Source organism: Macaca nemestrina, chromosome 4 (assembly GCF_043159975.1).
Source record: "Macaca nemestrina isolate mMacNem1 chromosome 4, mMacNem.hap1, whole genome shotgun sequence".
Classification (NCBI taxonomy): domain Eukaryota; kingdom Metazoa; phylum Chordata; class Mammalia; order Primates; family Cercopithecidae; genus Macaca; species Macaca nemestrina.
Window position 1 is genome coordinate 98066866 of NC_092128.1, and position 22908 is coordinate 98089773.

Here is a 22908-nt window from a genome sequence, read left to right on the forward strand (position 1 = left end):
AGAACTCCAGGCTCCCTCAAACATATCTGAACCACAAGGGAGGCTTCACATTTACATAGAACCAATGTGGATAATATTTTTTAGCAATTTCAGTTGCTGTCACTTGCATCTTTTAAATGACATATTTGAAAATAGCTCCATTATAATGTACAATTTAAAAAAAATCATTGTTTCATATGTTCATAATAATCTCCTAACTTTTTTTTTTGCTGTTGTTGAGACGGTGTCTTGCTCTGTTGCCCGGGCTGGAGTGCAGTGGTGGGATCTCAGCTCACTGCAACCTCTGCCTCCTGGGTTCAAGTGATTCTTCTGCCTCAGCCTCTTGAGTAGCTGAGACTACAGGTGCACGTCACCATGCCCAGCTAATTTTTGTATTTTTAGTAGAGATGGAATTTCACCATATTGGCTGGTCTTGAACTCCTGACCTCGTGATCCACCCACCTTGGCCTCCCAAAGTGCTGGGATTACAGGTGTGAGCCACTGTGCCTAGCCATAATCTTGTAACTCTTTACAGATACATTCTGAATCTAATCTTTTGAGGTTTCTTGGTGGAGGAAGCCTGAGAGGAAGAACACCCCCATTGTAAGTTGGGAACCAAGATTCTAATAAGTGACACACTGTAAGTCACTTAGAATGGCAAGAAATGATTCCAGAAAAGAATCTCTGTTTCCTGGCAACCAGCTCAGTAGTCCCTGAAGGGCACTTGGAAGGAAAGTTTAATCAATGGAAGGGTCAAATGTTTTGTTTTTCAAACGGCCATTTTGCATGTAATGGTGCAGACATTGTGGGCTGTTCTTCTCTTGTTCATAAGATCTAGGGTCCTTCTGTGCAAATGCATGTCCTGTGGGTAAGAAATTACTTCAACTGAGTTTATTGGCATTTCTTAGCACATATGAGTTCAAAGAAAATTATTACAGGTAAGAGCTCTGTCCGTTAAAACACCACTGTATAGATTACATAGTGATATATTTGGTCAGAGAGACATCCAAGAAATGCTCAGGACAGATCTTGCTAATTCCAAAGACCAGCCTTTCCAAAGGGTCTGTAAATCTTTCTCCCGACCTCAAAGCCACCTGCTTGGCCCTCATTATGTTTTCAGTTTGACTGAATTCGGGCTTATGGGAATGTATGGAGTGTAGGAAGGGTGCTGGAGTCAGACTGAACCCTTGGTTTGAACCTGAACTTCTGCATGCTTTTGAGAAAGGTCTTATCATTGCCAAGCCTTCAATACTTTAGATGTGAACAGAGTATAATAACATTATTTTAGAAGGTTGTTGTGCTGCTTCAATAGGATTATGTGTGGGTATCTGTTGCTTGGTATATTTAAGCCTTCTCCTGATCACAACACATTACTAGCTGTCAAAGATTGGCAGGGAGATCTGGACCAAATTGAAAACAGTACTGACTAATACTATATCATCATTTGTGCTCAAACTGACTTTGGTCGGTTTCTCTGCCAGCTCTTGAAACTGTATTAACTGTATCTAAGGAGTACGTAATAACTCCCTAGGACTTAGTAACACGGACTTCCGGTTAACAAGAAAAAATGGAGTCATGGAAAAATAAGGTAATGAACCTAAAGCTACATGAGTCACTGGCCAGCTCTGTGGATGAGCAGCTCTCACAAGGGCCACTGTGGCACCCTCGGGGCCGCCTGTGTGTGGTGGGGGACGGATGCCACAGATCCCTGGAGCTGTGATCTCTGGAGGGCTCTCTCTGTTTCTGACTGATAAGGAGATACTTTCTTAAATTTCGGTTGTCACACTGCAGACATTTCTTCCCCTATTAATAACCATTAGTTCTTTGTGCTCTAGAAATCATGAGTTAGAGGGAATAGGACAGTCTTTTGTAAAGACAGGCCATTGAGGAGTAACCCCAAATAGAAACAGTGAGTTGCAATTTCTCATTCAACAAAAATGTTATTGAGCACTTCAGCTGTGCTGGGCTAGGCGAGTGCTGGCTGATGGGAGGGACACCATCGGCGAATCAGACCTGACCTGTCTAGTGGGAGAGCTACAAATAATTAGAAAAGACTGTGTGGTGTTCACCTTGGCCAATTTAACCTGGACCTCGGTTCCTAAAGTATAAAAAAGGGAGACCTGGGCCTGGTGATTCCCCAAGGTCCATTTTACTTCTTCAATTCATGTTTATATGAAACTTCACCCTCAGTTTCTTAAAAAAAAAAAAAACCAAAAAAAAAAAAAAAAACACAAAACACTAAAGGGTAGAGAAACATAATAAGAAACATTTTAAATGATTTTACAACATCTTAATTTCCTCTATAAAAAGGTTTAAACTGAACTGGTAATAATGACTTCATCCAAGCAGCCAATTTTAGCTCAACATTTAGGAATTGCTGTGGAAGAGTCCCAAGAGCCTCAGCTGTTCTTTCTTTTTTTCCCCCCCTTTGCTCTTTCTGGCTTGCTGCTGCTCAAAGTTTTCCATGTCAATTTTTTTCCGTCTCTCCCTGCCTGCTGGTTCCTCCACATCATTTACTGCTTGTGTTAATTCACTTTTATTTGACCCTTAGCATCATCCATCAAATTCTCGCATGTTCACTAGCATACCATTGTTGTAGTAGTGGCTCTGCAGCTTCAGTCAACCTCTGGCCACAATTCCTCTAACTGTTGCTGCTGTTTCTTCTTCCTTCCTCATCTGGCTAGCTAGAAATGGGTGACATTAGCATTGAAAGGTCTATTCCCATCCACTCCTATTTTCCTAAAATTTCAGCTTTTGAAACTGAACAAAGTGATACTTTAGTAAACATGCCTGTGCTAAGAGAACTGGGACTTTCCTTTAAAAAAAAAAAGGAATTTCCACTCATAGGTGGGAATTGAACAATGAGAACACTTGGACACAGGAAGGGGAACATCACACACCGGGGCCTGTCATGGGTTGGGCGGGGAGGGGAGAGGGATAGTATTAGAAGATACACCTAAAGTAAATGATGAGTTAACGGGTGCAGCACACCAACATGGCACGTGTATACATATGTAACAAACCTGCACATTGTGCACATGTACCCTAGAACTTAAAGTATAATTTTAAAAAAATGGAGTTTCAAATGATAATGAATTTGAATTTTTCCTTTGAAAACATATTACATTCAATTATGCTGTATTGCAAGCTGGGCTGACAGTCTGTGATTTATATTGTTATAATTAGCAGATGAAATAAAGATTATAAAATATGCTGAACAGGGAAATGCAACTTGAGAATATGCTAGAAGTGTTCATTCTAAACATTGCAGTGTTTCTTTCCATCACTCTGTTTCTAATTAGAAGTGCAAGCACAAAATAAAGCCAAAGGGTAGGATAAGAAATGGAGGCTATTTTAGGCCAGATGCAGTGGCTCATGCCTGTAATACCAGTATTTTGGGAGACTGAAGCAGGAGGATCCCTTGAGGCCCCAGCAGTTTGAGACCAGCTTCAATAATACAATGAGACTCCACACTCTACAAAAAATAAAAATAATAATTTAAAAAAGCTTAGGTGTGGTGGCTTGTGTCCGTGATCACAGCTCCTTGGGTAGCTGAGGCAGGAGGATCATTTGAGCCAGGAAGTCGAGGCTGCAGTGAGCCATGATCACACCTCTGCACTCCAGCCTGGATGACAGAACAAGACACTGTGTCAAGAAAGACCCAATTTAAGGTAAATATCAGACTTTCTCAGGTTTGCCCTAAGTCACTCAATTTTTTTGTCCTTTCTTGATATATATATTTCAGTCATTATTTTGTTTATTGTCCATCCCTCCCTCCTCTAGAATGTAAGCTCCATGAAGGTAGGGAGTTCTGTTGTTTTTGTTTAGTGCTGTATCTTTAGGGTATAGAATAATGCCTGGCATATAGTAGATGCTCTCTCTATATTTGAGTAAATGAAAGAATAGAGGAATTGTCATATTTGCAGGACTAAATTCCAGTATTATAAAAGGAAACTACTATACTGCAGGTATACTATATGGTAAATGGAACACGTTTATCTCCGTTCCCTCCAGAAATGCCTCTAAAAATAATATAAAAGGCATAAACTCTAAAAGACTAAAAGAACTAGAGAGAAGACAGCAGCAGACAAGAGATTTCAACAAAATTTTGATGGCTGATCACCTTGATGATTTTGTCAGGCTGGAAAAAGCTGACACCTAAGCCAATGGGGGAGAAGCCAATTAGAAACAAGCTATTTGTACCACAGCTCCCTAGAAAGGCTCAGGATTTGGAGGCACCTTGTGCCTCTCATGCGCCCTTCTCAGGAAGTTACTGGAGGATGTACTCCACGGAAACAGGGTAGAGGTCAAGGAAGAAAAAGATGTAGGGTTGGGGAAACAGGGATCTAACACAGGAGAGAGATAAAGGACATTTCCAGGATGAGAGTAAAGGGAAATCTCAGCCTGACAGGTTAACAGGCCTAGGGAGCAACCAGTCCAGTTGGTGGCATGGGAACATAAGAGTCCAAAGGTAATGTATTAAAGAAATGGAAAACATGATACTTTCAGGAACCATTTCTCTAGGTGTTAAAGAAGTAGAAGGAGCAGCAACAACCTGGTGTACTTGAACATACTCAGAGATTTTACAGTTCTGTCAGAGGATTTAGGGTCCCATTAATTATATAAATGCAAAAACAAAGCAATTGTAATCTCCAGGGAAAACAAACAGCTATACAAAAAAGGAAATGGAATTACATTTTACTTCTAAGTTTTAACTGTGATTAGTATTTACTTATTCATCATAATGCTATATATATTGGGATGTTCAACAGGAGGGCAAGTGTTTGGTGTGTGTGGGGAGGAGACAGTTTAAGAAAATAAAACCAGTATCTTCCATAACTGAGAATCAGTGAATGCTATCTGAAACTGAAAAATCATGGCTGGGCACAGTGTCTCATGCCTGTAATTCCAGCACTTCGGGAGGCCGAGGTGGGCAGACCACCTGAGGTCAGTAGTTCGAGACCAGCCTGGCCAACATGGTAAAACGCTATCTCTACTAAAAATACAAAAATTAGCCAGGCATTGTGGCACATGCCTGTAATCCCAGCTAATTGGAAGGCTGAGGCAAGAGAATCGCTTGAACCCAGGAGGCGGAAGTTGCAGTGAGCTGAGATTGCGCCACTGCACTGTAGCCTGGGTGACAGAGCAAGACTCTGTCTGAAAAAAATAAAATAAAACAAAACTGAAAAATCAAAATATAGCAGTAGAAGCATAGTATTCGAAGCTATGAAGGTAAAAGCTCAAATAAATGGCTAAAATTTAAAAGTGCTGGCCTTTGGAAAACTTACAAAGCTATGTGCACATGTGTTATATTTTTATATAAGTAAAAATAAAATTAACAAGAAGAAATTAGGCTTTCATTATTCACCTCAAGAGAAGGATCTTGAAGTCAGATGTGTTCATCTTTTAATCTCTGTACATAGAAGATATTTGATAAATGATGAATGAATGAGTGAATGGGAGAGCTGTCATGAACTTAATTTAGAGTTCATAGCATATCCCTGGCAGCTGGTGGAATGATGAGAAGTCCTGCATCAGAAAATGATTTAAGGAAGCTGAGAAAAGATATGCAATTGTGTACCCTACTACAGTGGAGCCCTGAGGTTTCTGCTCAGTTTAACCTATTACACAGTGTAAGGCTGGCAAAAATTGCTCATTTCCATAGAGCTGACTTTGCAGATTTAAAAAGTCCTGAATGGGAAATAAATATGCTGCTCTTAATAAATGTCTGGTTAAGGTATAGTTAATATAGTTCAATGTGAAAGTGTATAAATGATATATTTTAATAGCACCCAGAGCACATTTCAGGACTGAGATAAATGCAAACTTTTAAAAAACTCTAACATCCTCTAAACACATTGCCTTATCATAGTAAATGATAAATTACTAAAGAAAAATGTTATTCTGCAATGTTTTGAAGATTAAGTAGCATATGAGTAAAATTAACATTGTGTGTAAGTGAAGCTGTGACTATATCATGTCAGGTTGGTAATAAAATTGCAAAGGAGAGAGAATTAGAGTTTTATGCCACAGAAATGGAAGTAGTTTTCATTTTAATTGTTTTTCTTTAAATGGATTGTTTCTGTAATATACTATATTCTTTCCAGTTCACAGATGTTCAGGAGGGATAAAAGAGTTATAAAATATTCTAATGTGAGCTTTTAAAATTGCTTTTTTTTGGAACAGGAAAAGAGCAGTCTAAAGAATTCAGAATTTTTAGAGTACAATAAAGCATTCATATTGCAAATTTAGTAATTTGCATTTTGTGATATGGAAAAACAAATGGCCTTTTAACATTGACGCTACTGCTGGCCTGTTAGTCACATACATTCACTTTATGATTTTATTTTTAATGTCAGAGATCTCTACAGTTCACTTACTTTCTTCCTTGCCTCCTCTCTTGCTAGCAGTTCTTTATTCCTGGCCTTAGGAAAGTCAACCTTTTCTGTAGCATCTAAATGTGGCCCTGGACTTTGCCTAGGTTGACCTGGATGGATGAATTTGTTGTGCTAATATCAGCGGCTTCCAGCTGTCCCTCTGCCACTGACCAGAGTTCCTTCCCCCTCCACCCTTCCAGGAGGCCCCACCCAGGGCCTCCTCAGAGGCCCTCCGATGGCACAGAGCCAGGGTGCTATGTTCCTTATACTTGCTGCACTTAGTATTTCTTGTCACCTTCTCCCCATCTTCATATCTTTCCATGATTCTTTCTAAAACTACGTTTATCCTTTGTGCTGTGTACAAAGGCTCCTGTTTATCCCAGGGCTGTGATCTTTTGTTACAATCACAGCTGCTTTTTCCCTGCTGCGCATATGGTCAGAGCCTAAGATGTATCCTGAGAAATGGGCACCACTGTGGAAACCAACATTGGGATCAAAATGCCCCTTTTTTTATTTGTTTATTCAATAACAACGGCAACAGATATTTACTGAGTGCTTATTATGCATGAGGTTCTGGACTGTTTTTATAATGCTGAGCAAGATAAACATGGGCTCTGCTCTTACGCAGCTTACAATCTGGTGAGCAAAATATACGTTGAAATGAATTCGCCAATGAATCCATTAATTTCCAATATCATAAGCACCGGGAGATAGACGTACAGGGTGATATATGTACATAAAGCAGGGGTATCTGACAAAATTTGGGGGATTAGGGAAAGTTTTCTTCAGGAAGTGACAGTTAAACTGGAATCAGCTGGAAAAGAGCAGAGCTTTCTCCACAGAAGCTCAGGAGTGAAGGCCTCGAGGCAGGGGAGAGAGTGGAGAATTTGAGAAACTGAGAGAAGGATCCTTGCCCTTCATTGATGAGGAGGCATTGAAGGATGAGGCTGAATGGGCAGGAGATGTTATGGAGGGCTGGCACGTGAGGGGCAACAGAGGCTTGAATGGGAGCAGGATGGCATCGACCTGCACTCTGACAGAATGGATTGGAGGGTGTATGTGTGGATGGGGGACATCTGCTCCAATTCTCCCTCATATCTGAGGTAAGCTGGTACCCCAGGGCTCCCTGGGTTTAACCATCACTTCCTATCGTCCTGCCACAGGTTCACACACAAGCGAGTGAGGGAGCTGGAGGGAAAGGAGTGGTACACACCAGCCTTGAGAAGTAGATGTGAGAGACGCATGCTACTTTGATTAGAAGACTTTCTAGATTTTTCTTTGGGCATTTCTCTTATTTCTCATTGTATAGTCAATGCTTGTTTTTTAACCTTGCTTCTGCCTGATCCTTTGATACCTCTTGGAGGTAGAAGAGGAAACACTAACGTAGCAAAGGCAAAGGGAAGTACTCTGTTGTTTCGTATAAGGGTTGTATCATCAACCAAAAAAATGAAGCTACACTTGAGATAGGGGAAAGTATGTCATTTCGAATGGAAAATTTAGTCATTAACTACATTTTAAAAATTATTAACAAGAAAAGGACCCATGATAGAAAAACACAGATGTCAGAGTTTCTGTTTCCCACACTGCAAAGTTGAATTCCATCAGTCACGCCAGAAGGTTAGGATGACCCTGCTCTTCTAGCCTCCTCTCTGCAATCTAATACGAACATTTGCGGAAAGCAACACTGTTTGGTGATATTTTCTGTTATGTCAGCTATTTGGAGAATAAATTATTCTACTCATCACTCCATGTATAGTTTTCCACCACAGGGTGTTTTCCAATTTTTTCCTTGTAATGCAACACTTGGTTTCATGGGCAAAAATGTTTTCTGAGTATAAGAACAAATTCCTTCCTCCCCTCCTCTCTCCACCCTCCTGTCCTTTCCACCCTTTTCTTTCTTCCTTTTTCCTTCCTTTTCCCTCCTTCCATCAGTAAGTATTGTTTATGACATTCAAAGCACTAACTTCAAAATCAAATTTGTGCGAAGTGGCAGTTTTGATCATCATCCCAGCATTGTCCTGAAATGACTCCCATTGACTGATGACCTAATTCTGCCTGGTCAAGTCAGAGGAAGTCTTGGCCACATGGACTTTGTGGCCACAAATCCTGTCTAGCACATTTATTTTGATTCAGCTGGGTCTTCCCTATTGGGCACCTTCTATGGAGATGTTTGAGGAAAGATGGAATGTTAGAGAAGGGGTTTGTCTTCTTTTCTCCAAAAAAAAAAAAAAAAAGAGAGAGAAGGTGACAATACCACTGTACACAATAGAAAAGGAAAACCCAGGCCCCTGAGTGAGAGCCAGCAAGCACTGCAGAGACTGAAGCTCGTGCCCACAGGTAAACAACAGCAGCACCCCTACGTAGGAGCAGGGCCACTGCTATGGACTCCAGCAGGGAGAGAAGGGGACAGGTAGGAGAAGCCGGGGGAGATTTGCTTACCCAGCTCTCAACAGTACTCGACTAGGGCAATGTGGCCTCCCTGACCAGGTGGTGGAGGCACTGAGGACATCCCACATCTCCCTTTGGCACCATTCCTTTGCACACCTGCCCACCCATCATGCGCTCAGCAAGCATTTATTGAGCACCTTGTATGGACATAACATTGAGATGCTCACATTGTCTCACTCCTCAAGGAGCGTAAAGTCTAGTGGGAGGAAGATAAATAGGCCACAGAACACAATCTGTGGCGGAGCAAATAAAGAAGGTGCTTTAACAGAGGGACATTGGCAAATAAAGAAGGTGCTGTCACAGAGGGACATTTTCAGGCACACAGGGAGAAGGGGAGAATTTATTATGGCTGAGTCTGAGATTTAAATATGAGAATATTTAAAATATAGATACTTAAAGTGACAAGGTCATGCAACGTACATGTGAGGTGTCTGATAAACCTTCATGTCAAAGAAACTTAGTGTATGAAAATTTAATCTCGGAAAAGTTAGGTGGGGCTGTTACGTTATAAATAGGTGCTTTACAACAAAAGATGCTTAAAATAATAAGTATGTCTTATGTTAATATGACATAAAATATTAAGAGAAGGCATAGACTTAACGGGCTTTTGAAATGTTAATATAGCTATGAAAATGTGGTTCAAGCTACTAACATGTCATTGCATATTATTTTTCATAAATATTTCTGTTGCATAAGCTAAAACATACCTGTAATTGGGATCATAAGTGCAAACACCTCTAGGAATAGGACCCAGGCATCAGGAGTTTTTAAAGCTCCCTGGATTGTTCTGCTGTATGGCCAACACTGAGGACCACTGCTGTGGAGCGGCACCCCTCAAACTTGGATGTGCAGAGGAAGCTTGGGGGTCCTCTTAAATGGAGGTTCTGACTCAGTAGGTCTGGGGTGGGGTCTGAGAGTCTGCAGGTCTAATGAGAACTCAGGTGGTGATGATATTGCCAACTGAAGACCACATGGTGGAAATGATGTTGGTTTTAAACCATGTGCACGGTGCATCCTGGGGAGCATCTCATTGAACACTGGGGACTTGATATTTCCGGGGCTCCTCATCCTGGAGTACAAATTGAATTACACAACAATTGCAACTCAAATGCCACCAGCTCTCATTTGAGCCAGTTCTCACAGGTGTACCACACTCCAAAGAGAGTGCTATAAATATGTCCAGTAGTCCTGTCATAGTTCTTAGGGGTATGTCACGTGGGCTCACAGGCATGTCCAGTTAACTGCCCCGTGGTCATTTCATTTCTCCCTCTTCTCTTGATTTGCTTTGTTACCTTATACTGTGACCCCAAACCCCAGCCCTACACCAGACCCGCAATGATTCCAATAGGGGACAGCCAGGAGACATTCTAGCTAAAAGACACCATCCTGTCCTCAGAATCGCTGGTCCCAAGCAGTTCTTATAACTCAGGGTGTTAGGTTTCATCGTCCCTTATAATGAGTTCTCTCTGGAAGGTCTTCATGGCTCACAATAAAAAAAAAATTCAGGGGGCCCACCCCACCAAGGCAACAGCCTTGTCTGAATCCCTGCTCATTTTCTAGTAGGAACCACAGCCATACCAAGCTTTGTTTTGTTGCTAGAAAGAACAGGGCAAGCCTGGTAGAGAAAGGAGTATGTGGAGACAGGAGGAAAAGAGTTCTCAGGGGGCATTCATGCCAGGGACCTCTGTAGCCACAGTCTCCTCAGCAGTGGGAACACTGCCTGAGACTCTGATCAGTGGGCTATATCTATGCAGGGAGGGCTGGACTCGCTTGCAGTATGTTAGTGCAGGGCCTTAGAACCTCCTCAGATGGCTTCACAGATGGGGTGTCTCATCCTGCAATGGACATGATGTGACTGGGCGATGTTAGGTGCAGAAACCTCATCAGTAAAGGTTTCTGTGGTTAAGGGAGCACCCCACCTCCGTCTGTTGAACCAATCTCTCTATAAATTCTTCTCATCGTGTTTCCAGGTTCTCTGTTTCCTCTTTCCATTTTTTCCATTCCCATCATATGTGTGTAAGATGTACACATAGATGTGGCATGTGTCTACACCCTATGTTATTGTTAAACACGTAATTATCTTTTTCTTTGCCAAAATGCACATTTTTTGTTGTGTTGAGAAGCTACTAACAGTTAAAGCGGCCTTCATAATGATTTAAAATGTCTATATGCAGTAATATACAACCTTCAGAAAACACTGGCACAGTGTCTGTTAACATACTGCAGTGTGTGTGTGTGTATTTTAAGACAGGATCTTGCTCTGTCACTCAGACTAGAGTGTAGTGGTATGGTCATGGCTCACTGCAGCCTCAGACTCCTGGGCTCAAGCAATACTCCCACCTCAGCCTCCATAGTAGCTGGGCCTACAGGTAGGTGCCACCATGCCTGGCTAATTTTTTTTTTTTTCCCTGTAAAGATGAGATCTTACTATGTTTCCCGGGTTGGTCTTGAACTCAAGGAATTCTAGCCTTAAGGAATTCTCTTGCCTTGGCTTCCCAGAGTGCCGGGATTACAGGCATAAGCCACTGCACCCAGCTCTACAGTATAAAATAGTAAATTCCAGGAAAATTTAAATGAGGCCAGAATTTCCAAACCATTCTGCTGCGATTTATAACAAATGGGCCTCCCATATTATCTATTTCACTCTTTTATGTGTATTTCTATTGCTTCATAAACACAACTCTCTTGACTAAGTATTGCATGCTTTTGGAGTAGAATGGAGATGCCAGGTTGTTCACATTCTTAAAGGTTTTGTTTAAAGAGACAAACAGCTTAAGCAACACCCCAATTGGTAAGTTTAGCACAGTTTAGATGTAGAAAAGCAGAGATGTGCCTTACTGCAAATCACCGCCTCCACATTGCTAATATGTAAAAACCCAAACTTCCCAAACACACAAATTAAATTAATGCTGGATGTTTCATTTTACAAAGCTTTCATTAGATAGCGGGTTCCTAGAATGCATTCATGGGAAGGCAGCTCTTCAGAAGTTAATCTCCTGCACAGTATGAAGCAGGCATGCCTCTCATTCTGCATGAAACATTCCAACTATTTTTAAATCATGAGGTCTAGATTTAACAGCTTTTCAAGGAAAAAATTATCTAGGTTTTTACATATGTAATGAGAGGATACAGCAAGACCAAAAACCATCTTGAGCCAAGAAAATTTAGTCTTGGAACAAACAAAGTGTACAAGGATTTCCAGTGTTACAGCAGCCCCTGGCAGAGTTGCAAGGAAAAGCCAAGAGGTCTCCATTCAAGTTGTAGTCTGGGGCCAGCTTGAGCACGTGGGTGCCACTACTGCTGGGGCTTCCGGTAGATCAATGAGGGAGTCACTGGCTAAGGAACACTATCATGTCCACTGTATGGGCAGACATCACTAGGCATTGGTTCACTGTTCAGTAGTACTTTCCTACACCTGGTGGGTACATCCAACTAGACTTAACTGGTTTATTAACAAAGTATTTCTGGACTGGAGAAATCTTGGAAAACCATGTACATTGACTACCTCATTTATTATGCATGAGAAGGCAAATAACTTGCCCAGGACCATAAGACAAGTAAAGGTTATAGAGTTGAGACTATAGTGCTCTCGGCTTCTAGTGCAAGTCCGTAAGACTGGTACCATAAGTCTTCATCTCCCACCTCCAAAATGGGGCAACTCCCTGGGGTGACCCTTTTCGTCACTAAAAAATGACCGTGGTGAAACCCTGGGCACAAAGCTTCTCTAGCCATAGCGTGGGCCCAACGGCAGGTTCATGTAACAACCCTGGGCTTCTACAGACTCACCTGCTCCCGAGCCCGGCTCCGTTTTTTCCGCAGCCTCACTGCTAACAGGGATCTCAGCCGTCTCTAATTCTCTCCTTGTGGAAACCTTAGGACCTAACACCTTCAGCTCCTGCATGCCCAGCCATGGCAGGGCATTAATGCTGGCTTGATTTCCTTCAGAAATGAGCAATAGCTCTTCAAGCGTTTTCTACAGGCTCCACATGGCACCAAATCACAGCCCATGGCCACAAGCACTGCCAGCTCCCTCAACAAAATTGGGAACTTTGTGGACCCCATGAGAGGCCTTATTTATTACCTCTCCCAGAGAAAGCAGACTGGGGCAATAATCGTCAAAGTAATATTTACCCCTTAATAACTGCCTATTTTTATACCGGTGTTAGAGGTTAATAGCAGTGTTATTTACTCCTCTGCCAAAAAGAACTGAAGGATGTGAAATGTAGCAGTCAATAAAGCTGAACGGTCAGATAAATAACATTCATATTATTTCCTGACAAATCCTTCTGCAACCCAGGGATATAAATAACCCTAAGAAAGCAGTTCCTGCATTACAAGTTTACTGATGTGTAAAATGTAATTTAAAAGAGAGCCTCGAACCCTAGAAGCACTGGATTCTGTAACTCTGTACACCAACAGACAGCCCCACGATTGTGCGCACGCACAGGCGTGGAGGCCATCTTCGAGTGCACGTTCATTCCCAGAGATACTTATTATCGCTAGTCCATGAGTGTGGTCATTCTTCTCATTTCCTCTTGACTTCCAGGACGCACACTTCTGCTTTTCCTCCCGCCTCTTTGATGGCTCTTGGTTTTCTTCTCTTATGCTCTTAAGAGAACCTCGTCCCAGTCCCAGGCATTCTGTTTTGGTGCTTTCCTCAGTGGTCCCGCCTGTCTTTGTAGCTGAATCACAAATATGTATCTCCACACTCCGTCTCCTTGAGTTCTAACTCCTATACTGACAGGCTCCCTGACTTTCCAGCTGGCATGTATAAGAGGCACCTCGGTCATGGTCTGGCCGCATTGTGGCTCTAAATCCCACCCTTGGCCTGCTCCCCAATCCCTCAGCCCCTGTGGTCTTCCCCAAACTAGCAAATGGAATTACCTTTCATGCAGCTATTTCATGAAAATGCCTAGCACCTTTTTTATTTTTTAATTATACTTTAAGTTCTAGGGTACATGTGCACGACGTGCAGGTTTGTTACATATGTATACATGTGCCATGTTGGTGTGCTGCACCCATTAACTCGTTATTTACATGAGGTATATCTCCTAATGCTATCCCTATCCCTCCCCCTTCTCCCCACCCCATGACAGGCCCCGGTGTGTGATGTTCCCCACCCTGTGTCCAAGTGTTTTCATTGTTCAATTCCCACCTATGAGTGAGAACATGCGGTGTTTGGTTTTCTGTCCTTGCGATAGTTTGCTGAGAATGATGGTTTCCAGTTTCATCCATGTCCCTGCAAAGGACACGAACTCATCCTTTTTATGGCTGCATAGTATTCCATGATCTATATGTGCCACATTTTCTTAATCCAGTCTGTCATTGATGGACATTTGGGTTGGTTCCAAGTCTTTGCTATTGTGAATAGTGCTGCAGTAAACATATGTGTGCATGTGTCTTTATAGCAGCATGATTTATAATCCTTTGGGTATATACCCAGTAATGGAATGGTTGAGTCAAATGGTATTTCTAGTTCTAGATCCTTGAAGAATCACCACACTGTTTTCCACAATGGTTGAACTAGTTTACAGTCCTACCAACAGTGTAAAAGTGTTCCTATTTCTCCACATCCTCTCCAGCACCTGTTATTTCCTGACTTTTTAATGATTGCCATTCTAACTAGGCCTAACACGTTTTTAATCCCTCTCTGATATTCCCCTGCTCCCACTGGGTATTAAAGCCACCAGCAAGTCCTGCAAACCTCCATCCCTGTTCTTTCTGTCTCTGCCCCATCCCCCAGTCCGAGGTCTCCATCTTTCTGATTGCTTTCCGTGCTGCTACTCCAGTCCCTCACTCATTCCCCTCCCAGAAGAGTGAGCTTTTAAAATATGAATCCAAGGTCTTTCCTTGGCTTACAGGCCCTATGTGACCTGGCCCGTTCCTCTCCAGCCCCTCTCCTTCTCTCATAACCCTCCAACCACAACAGCTACCTCTTAGTTCCTCAAACAGATCAAGCAGGTTCCTTCTACCCAGAATGGTATGGATCCAGTATTCCCGTGCTGGCTTCCTCCTGTCTACTCTGTGAGGGGTCCTTCCAACCCTCCTGTCTAAATATACGCTACTGCCTTTATGACACCATTACTATTTTCTTCATAGAACCCATCATTTCTTGAAATTACATTGTTCCTAGGTGTGCTTGTGTGTTCATTATTGATCTCTACCAGACTTCGACCACCAGAAGAGCAGAGTCTTGGGCTGCCATCTTCATCAGTGTGCATCCAGTGCCTTGGGAGCTATCAGGCACACAGCAGGCATCTGTATTAGTGTGTTAGGGCTGCCATGCAAAGCATCACAGACTGGGTGGCTTGAACAACAGAAATTTATTTTCTTAAGATTCTGGAAACTAGAAGTAATCCAAGATCAGGGTGTCAGCAGTGTTGTTCCTTCCTTCTGAGGCCTCTCTTCTTGGTTTGCATGTGGCCGACATCTTCCTGTGTCTTCACATGGTCTTTCTTTTCTTTTCTTTTCTTTTCTTTTTTTTTTGAGACAGAGTCTCACTCTGTCACCCAGGCTGGAGTATAGTGATGCAATCTTGGCTCACTGAACCTCTGCCTCCCAGGTTCAGGCAATTCTTCTGCCTCAGCCTCCCAATTGGCTGGGATTACAGGTACCCACCACCACACACGGCTAATTTTTTTGTATTTTTAGTAGAGATGGGGTTTCACAATGTTGGCCAGGCTGGTTTCGAACCCCTGACCTCAAGTGATCCACCCACCTCGGCCTCCCAAAGTGTTGGGATTACAGGCGTGAGCCACTGTGCCGGGCCCACATGGTCTTCTTTATGCATCTATGTCCTAATCACCTCTTCTTTAAGGACATACAAGTCCCAGTCATATTGGATTAGGGCCCACTCTAATGACCCCATTTTAACTTTATCCCCTCTTTAAAGACCTTGTCTCCAAATACAGGCACATTCTAAGGTATTGGGGGTTAGTGCTTCAACATACGAATTTTGGAGGGAACACAGTTCAGTTCGCATCAGCATCTAATACAGGGTAATAGTGATGATGAAAACTACCATTATTTTTATCTTATTATGTGCTAGACATTGTTTTAAGTACTTTTCCTGTATTATCTTAATCTTCACAAACACCCTGTAATAATGTCATTATCAGTTCCATTTTGCAGGTGAGAAAACTGAGGCACAAAGAAATTAGGTGACCTGCCTGAGATCACAGATTATACGTGGTGGAGCCTATTTGATTCTAACATCTGTGGTCTTTACCACCACCCTGTCCAGCCCCCTGGGATTTACAAACCTCTGTTGAATGAATGGATGCAGGGGAAGTGACCTGGAATTCAGCACCTGCACATGCACAGCAGCTAAGGCAGGCACATGGCCATGCTGCACACATTGTTTCCATGTAACTAAATCTATCCATCTCTTTCTTTATGGCTTCCATGATGGCTCCTTGCCTTGCTTAGAAAGGTCTTTCCTTCTCCAACATTTACAAATTTGGGAATAGGTTTTTCTCCCTCATTTTGAGACATGAATTGCTACTTAAATTGTCATGAGAGTAACTCTTTTCAGGGTGACTTAAACAAGGTTTTTCTTTTGTTCATTCTTTTTTTGTTTTTTTTGGAGGCAAGGTCTCACTCTGCTGCCCAGGCTGGAGTACAGTGGTGCCATCATAGCTCACTGAAGCCTCCTGCCTCAGCCTCTTAAGTAGCTAGGACTACAGGTGTGTGCCACAACACCCAACTAAGTTAAAAATATACATTTTTTTTTAGAGATAGGGTCTTGCTATGTTGCCCAGGCTGGTCTCAAACTCCTGGTCTCAAGTGGTCCTTCCATCTCAGCCTCCAAAGTGCTGGGATTACAGGCATGGGACGCCATGCCCAGCCTCCAGTGTTTTTCTTAATCCACAAAACTGGAACTTTTGGCCTTGAATATAACAGTGGTGGTGACTTGAAAATGTGTTGTTTCCAAACCTTCACCAAGGCTTCTTCCCCCAAAATCTCTCTTCTCACTTCATGTTGAGCAGTTGGTACGTGATGTGACACATTTTTCTAAGCCAAAAATCTCTAAACTTTTTCCTGTCAGCTACTTTTGACTTCTCTGAAGTCCTCAGGCAAAGCAGGGAGACAAGTGTGGGTGGTGGGATGCGGGAGGCAAGGTGGCTGTGGCTATAGACATATGACTAGTCTTCTCTCCACTTGGAATCCCTAAAAATCATGGCAGACAGAATGGGAGGACGGGCCCTGCAGTGATCAGGGGAAAAGGGGAGTGAAAATGCAGGATGCTGCAAGAAAATGATGTGACCAAGCTGGCTTGGAGATTGACCCAGTAAAACTTGGAACTTTATTAGTCGTAAATATCTTAGTCTGTAAAAAAACAAATACCACTGAAATATTCTTAGTGTGTCATGTCCCATTCTGGAAATTTCAGGCAGTTGCAGTCTGGCATCACATGGCACATCATCACTGTCTCTTCTGCAGATTTCTGAGAATAAAAAGAATTGGTTGGAAAAACTTCTAACATTCTCCATCGGTTTGTAATCAGTGAATACAGTAAGTGTAGGGAGTTGATGACTGCTTGCAGAGTACATTATTTTATGTATCTTGTGGGAGAGGTTGAGAGGGTTCTGTTTAAAAAGGCTACCCTAATAAATGATTTACCAGGGCAGCCAGAGATCAAAGAAATTGCTCAGAAATTGCATCTCAGGGCACCTAAAATTCAGAGTTTATGGAAGCCCTCAGAACCCCAAACCTTTTATGACTTTTATATTAGCTAACCACTAAATTTTCAAAGCAGTGTGACTGCCATGGGTTTTAATAAGAGCTGCATGGCCCAGTCCCTCCTCTGTTAATAAATGGAACAACGATGTCGCTGAGAGACAATTTGAAAATGTGGCACATGTCATGGAATATCTAATATGGAGCAAGGCTCGGGCTGGATGGTGGAAATTTTAAATTCTGATGAGAAAAAAAATTGACCCAAAACAAATCCCTCATACTTTGAAACAAAATGATAGGAATTCTGCCTTGGACATAGTGCCTTAGCTGGAGTCTGTACATCAGAGAACTGTGAGAGGCTGAAGAGCTCCAGAGATTAGAAACCAAGTTTAATGCTCTCAGAGCAGGCTGGGCACTGACTTACTCCTCATCACCGTTGACAATGATGAAAGTTCCCCAGCACCCCTGGGACTTTAGAGAGTTTCCCTAGAACTAGCTGGTGTTCCTCCTCCCAAACAAGCCATGGTTCCAATCTCAAAATGGAGAACCAAAAATGGGCAGGATAGTGGTCTTCAAAGTGTGTTCCAGGGACCCTTTGAAGGTTGGTCCTGGAGACCCTTTTAAGGTGGTATGTAAGGTCAAAACTGTTTTTGTAATAATTCCAAGACACTATGTGCCTTTTCCATTCTCATTCTCACATGAGCAGCCACCAACAAGACTGAGAGAAGGATCACTCAACTGAATGCTGCTCAGATTGCAGAATTATGAGCACATAAAATGGTGGTTGTTTCCAGCCACTGAGTTTGGGGTGCTTTGTTTTCTAGCCATAGATCATTGGAACAGTCATGCCAGGGATGCATGTTGAGGCTGGTAGTATTGGTGACTTTTATTGGTGACCTTTTCTTTGAGACAGAGTTTTTGCTCTTGTTGCCCAGGCTGGAGTGCAATGGTATGATCTCAGCTCATTGCAACCTCTGCTTCCCTGGTTCAAGTGATTCTCCTGCCTCAGCCTCCTGAGTAGCTGGAATTACAGGCACCCACCACCACACCTAGCTAATTTTTGTATTTTTAGTAGAGACGGGGTTTTGCCATGTTGGTCAAGCTGGTCTTGAACCCCTGACCTCAGGTGATCCACCTGCCTTGGCCTCCCAAAGTGCTGGGATTACAGGCATGAGCCACTGCGCCTGGTTGGTATTGGTGATCTTGATGGGGGACCACTCTTAATTTTTTTTCAGCCATTTGAGGACTGAGTCTGGGTGTCACCAAGGAGAACATTTAATAAAGGATCACTCACAGAAACGGAGATCAGAATTACTGATTTCTTGGCATATTGATGGCTTGAATCAGAAAATGAGGGGATACGCACAGCCATGGTTTCCCCTCACAGACAGAACTAAAGGTGGTTACTGACAGTTGAAGGAGATATCTGCTGATGAGTAACTTTGAGGAAATTCATCGAAATTATGATGACGATGGTGGTGATGATGGTGATAATGATTGTGTGGTGCAGATGGAACTTGGCCCAGGGACTCCAGAGTTCTGAACCAAGAGAAATGCGTGTTGGAGAGAGCATGTTGTCGTGGAGAGAGTATAGGCACTGGCGTCAGAAGACCTGATCCACGTCCTGGCTTCATAATCTTGGACAGGTCATCCCTCCCACCTTAAGCTCAGTTTCCTCACTGCTAAATGCAGACAGTGTACTTCCTACTCCTCCTCTCACAGAGTTTTCATGAGGGTCAAGTAAGAGAATGTGGAAGTGCTCTAGAAAGTGCTGCAAAGGGGAAGAATATGAAGATACGATATGTGAGCTTGCTGCTAGAAGGAATCTTCCTGATGCTTAAGCAGTTATGAAAAAAAGTAGCAGGTGATAAAAGACCCTTTTGCAAGAAGTTTTTGAAGTTTTTTTTTTTTTTTTTTGAGAGTTACTGAACTTGCTGCCTCCTACAGCTGTCAGCCAGGGAAAACTGATGTGGTGCCACAAATAAGTACAAGCTCTGTGTTCCTGATGTCTGGAAGGTGTAGCATTTTGTGTTCTGTTTACCATCATCATGTATAAGCTAGTCATGTCCTAGTTGTTCAACACTGTCCCAAAAATTGGGGATGGGGATTGAAGCACAAAAAGCAGGTCCTTCCTTTCTAGCCTGCTCGTGGTGCATAGAATAATCCCTGTCTCCTTCCCAAAGACGGCCATGTTTGAATCCCAGAACCTGTGGATGTGTTAGGCTATGTGGCAAAGAGGAATGAAGGTTGCAGATAGGATTATGGTTGTTATTAGTTGACCTTGAAGTGGGAGAGTGTCCTGGGTTATCCACGTGCATCCAACGTAAGCACAACGGTCCTTAAAAGCAGAAGAGGGAGGCAGTGGAGGAGAAGCAGAGGGAAGGCTGGTAAGAAGGACTCGGCTGGATGTTGCAGGCATTGAAGATGGAGGAAGGGGCCGGGAGTCCAGGGATGTGAGCAGCCTTTAGGAGCTGGACGAGGAAAGGAAAGGCATTCTCTCCTAGAGCCTCCAGAAGGAACAAATCCTGCCAACACCTCGATTTTAGCCCCATTAGACCTATTTTGTGCTTCTGACCTCCAGAACTGTAAGAATAAATTTGCATTGTTTAAGTCAACAATTTCCTGGTAATTTATTACATCAGCAATCGAAAACTAATATATTGCCTGACATCATCTTAGGCAAGCTACCTTTGTGGGAGGACTGGGCAGAAGAATGGGAAGATTTGACCCAAGGCCACATATGATGTCAATGGAATTTTAGTTCCATTTGCCATGATACGTTCAAAGACCTAAACCAGCAGGCAGTAAGGAAGGTCTGAGATTTTCCCATTTGTGAAGCTGTAGTTGTATAGGCAGGAAGTGGTATCAGCACCAAGAGCCAAGCTGCATACAGTTTACCATCTGACATCTCCGCATTGACATATTTGGCTTTTGTCTGGCTTCCCCTCCCTGGAATATAAGCTGTGTCAAATTCACTGCTGTGACCTCAATGCTTAAAATAATCCCTGGGCCATAGTAAGTGCTCAAGAATTGCTTATTAACAAATTCACTTATTCAACACATTTGTGTTAAGACTGTGTATCAATACTAGAAAGTAAGTTAATTGCGAGCAGAGAGTTTTATCTGTTTTGTTAGCCACTGCATTTCTGTATCTAGAGCAGTACCTGGCACTCAGTAAACATGTATGGAATAGTTGAATGAATGATTTAAAGAATAACACACAAAGGCTCTGCTTTTGAGGAGTATATAGTCTAGGGACTTCGGGTTTTAGGCTTGCCAGTATAGCCACTTGTACCAAAATTGAACTTTATTTCCTCTCCCAAATTTTCAATAATTCGCAATGACTTGTCAATTCAATGTGTTGCAGGGGAGGAGAGGTGAAGGCATGAAGAGGGGCTGGAGAAATGACGTGGGGTTCCTAAGTAATATTTTTCCAGGTAATACGAGGATTTATCCAGACAAATAGAGTATTTGTTGAAACAATTTCTATTTTTATTATGTTAATATATGTATGCATATTTGAAATTTGACTACATTATATGCTCACTGTAAAAGAGTCAAGAAGCAATGGATTCCCCACCTTCCCAGTTCCACTCCAACCCCTCTCAGAGGTAACCACTATTCACAGTTTGGTCTGTGTTCCCTTCTTTTCAAATATCTTAATAGAGGCCTTGTTTTCAGAACTGCTTAAAATAAGTATAGGCCTAGACCTTGATAGGAACCAAAATTGCTGAGAAAACAGCTTAAAAATACATACTAAAAATAATACGAAAGACAACTGTGTAACAGAAACCCCTACATGGGAAAAATTGTTTTTTAAATTGCTGTGATTTCTACAATAGCTGGTTTTCCCATGCTCTATGTTTTTGTCCCTTTAAAAATTACCAGGAGCCCTAAATCTATTTGCCTGGGAATGAACAAATAAGCCTTTACTATCAACAGCAAAAAAGAGTCTTTCCTGACATTTACAGGGATGATATTTTTGTGAAAAGTTGAGTGAAGTACTTTGGAAAACTTTGTGTTTTGCAGCAGTATAGGGAGATGAGGTTATCAGTTGCTATCTCTCATCCAAATAATTCTCACCCATGATGACATCAAATCCTTCCAGAAGCAAGGTATGTCGGCAAATCAGGGCTGAAGCCCAGGCAGTAGTCGGATGGCTGTCCTTGAACTTCTCTCTCACTCTTATATTCTCTCCTAACCTTGTGTTGGCCTGACATTTAAAGGCTAAGTTTATCTTATAATAATATTTAATATTTATGTATCTTTTTACAGATTATGAAGCAATTTTCTACCTTTTTAAAAAATTTGATCCATGAACTTTTCAAGAGATGTGTGTTATTGCTGTTGTGGTGACCATTAGCTCCCATTTCTCAGATGAGGAAACTGAGGCTCAGTGAGCCTAAATGACTTGCCCAAAACTATATGATCAGTTAGTGGTGGAACTTCTGCCCTCAAATTTCTTGTCTTTTCCTGGAAGCAGTGTTGGTCCTCAGATAAGAAACCACAGTTCATAACCTCCTGTTATTGTTATCAAAACCTTCACCAACTGATTGGAAAAACAATAATTATAAAAATAATAAAATTAGATAAGATGTTTTATTGCATTTTGTTCATGCAGCAAATACAAGGTGTACACTGTGCCTCTCTAAGGTGGTCTCCCAAGATGGAGAATGGACTTTCTTGAGGGAGAATCACCAGGATGTGCATGTGAGCATCTCTGACTTTTCTATTGCACTGGCTGCAAGCCCTGGCTAGGGCCCCGGGTAACGACTTTCACATGAATGCAGGGCTAGGAGCTCCCATTTTGTCCAATAGGTCACGGAGGCTCCCCACAGCATATTCATTGGCCTCCCTCACTCCAGTATCCCTCTTCCCCTGGCTTTCTACCTCATTGTCCATACTACCCTCACAGCAGGCCGGAAACACAGACAAGTGGGGCTGACAATACAGGAGCCTTCCAAGACTTTAGAGTTTAACAGCGGGTCTGGAAAGATGGGAAGCCCAAAGGTAGGACCTCTAGGCCTTCCTGGAGAGTGTGGCAGGCTTCAAGTGCTCTGCCCCAGTAGCTCCATTTGTGCACATGATTGGAAAAGAGCATTATGGGAAGGTCCTTCAATGAATAAATACAAGATGGTGGTGGAAGATGGGGTTGGGGATTGAGTTTGAATCCTGCCTCTGCCACCTCATAACTATAAGACTTCCTAACCTCTGTGACTCTGTCTTATCATGAAAGCAAACTGGAGGTAACATTATCTTCCATTTGTGGTATTTAAGGCTGTTATAACAACTCAATGAGTCATTAAGTAAAAGCACTTTAAAACCTATAAAATAGCAAAAAAACCACCCCACATCTGTTTGATTTTTGTTATTGTTGGTTTGTCTTTCAGATGGAAATCTCTGCCCATAAAAATCTTCCACAGTA

The 22908-nt window shown here is 42.4% G+C and overlaps 2 long non-coding RNA genes across 2 annotated transcripts in view; both read left to right on the forward strand.

Annotated features, from left to right (window-relative positions):
* The window catches only part of LOC139362826 (uncharacterized), a 228188-nt gene that overhangs the window by 25842 nt on the left and 179438 nt on the right, over nucleotides 1-22908 (forward strand). The window lies entirely within an intron of this gene.
* Nucleotides 638-22251, forward strand: LOC105475766 (uncharacterized). The gene is made up of 4 exons (XR_983639.2): nucleotides 638-917; nucleotides 20851-20920; nucleotides 21513-21598; nucleotides 21759-22251. It is a non-coding gene; the product is annotated as an uncharacterized lncRNA (long non-coding RNA).